At 49.3% G+C, this 1202-nt stretch overlaps 1 protein-coding gene across 1 annotated transcript in view; it reads right to left on the reverse strand.

Annotated features, from left to right (window-relative positions):
* Nucleotides 1-1202, reverse strand: part of Csdc2 (cold shock domain containing C2) — a 12348-nt gene that overhangs the window by 4832 nt on the left and 6314 nt on the right. The gene's annotated exons all lie outside the window — the stretch shown is intronic.

A 1202-nucleotide genomic window follows, 5' to 3' on the forward strand; every position in this document is an offset into this window, starting at 1 on the left:
CGAGACCAGCCTGGTCTACAGAGCTAGTGCCAGGACAGGCTCCAAAGCCACAGAGAAACCCTGTCTCGAAAAACCAAAAAAAAAAGAATTCCTAAATTCTTACAGTTTGCAGTTTAATTCCTAATTCTACAACTCAGGGATCGGGAGGGAGGACATGTGGTGGCCAAGATTTGGCACAAATGTTAGTGGCCTCAAATTTCAAATTCACACACAGCTCTAGGTTCAGATTTCTTACCTATGATTTGGTGACCTCCCAACAGTGCCCACTTGACAAGTCATATGGGCTCTACTGGCTGGCTGACTGCCCCCAGTCAATACTCTTGATGTTTGATAGCATTTCCTGCTGCACACTATGGCTAGTGTTGGTTCCTATATTTTAGGGAGGTTATCCCGAGGCCCAAACGCCATCCAATATGCCCCCAAACAGGAGCAGTGAGCACATGGTGAGCTCTTGGGAATGTGGTCTATTTTTCATTAACCCAGTTTCTGCCTCTCAAAATGAGGTTGAAGGGCTGGATATCTAGTGTGTAGCCCTGGCTGCCCTGGAATTGCTCTGTAGCCCAGGCTGGCCTTGGGCACAGACTCTGACTCCTGACTGCTGGGATTAAAGGTGTGTGCCACCCCTGCCCCACTAAGATTTTACAATATTGCCCAGGTTGGTTCACCTTCCCCCTCTGCCTCCCGAGTACTTGACATTGAGTTTAGGGCCTCACCCATGCAAGGCAAGGGCTCAACCACCGAGCTAAGTCTCCAAGGACCCCATCACCCTCTTCTCAATGCTCTCATCAAACCAAGTCCTCATGGCTGCTAGGGAATACTGAGTACTCCCTGCTCCTCAACCATTGAGTGTGCTTTAGAGGAAAGCAAACACAAAGGAACAACTGCCCCACCCCAAACCAGAAGCTTCAGGTGAGCGTAGAGACTCACACCTATAATCCTAGCACGCCCTAGACTGAGACAGGAGTTCCGAGAGGCTGCAAATTCAAGGATGGTCTGGGCTACAAACGATACAGAGGAGGATCCCTGTCTCAAACAAGACTTAAAAAAAGAAAAGGAAGAAGGGAGGGGCATGGAGATCACAGACTCAAAAGTCAGGCACTTGAGGGCTCTTGCAGAGGACCCCAGATTGCATACTCAGCACTTATAGGGTGGCTCAAACCTGTTTCTCCAGTTCCAGGGGATCTGATGTCCTCTTCTGGTTT

The sequence above is a fragment of the Microtus ochrogaster genome, chromosome 15 (genome assembly GCF_000317375.1).
Source record: "Microtus ochrogaster isolate Prairie Vole_2 chromosome 15, MicOch1.0, whole genome shotgun sequence".
Taxonomy (NCBI): domain Eukaryota; kingdom Metazoa; phylum Chordata; class Mammalia; order Rodentia; family Cricetidae; genus Microtus; species Microtus ochrogaster.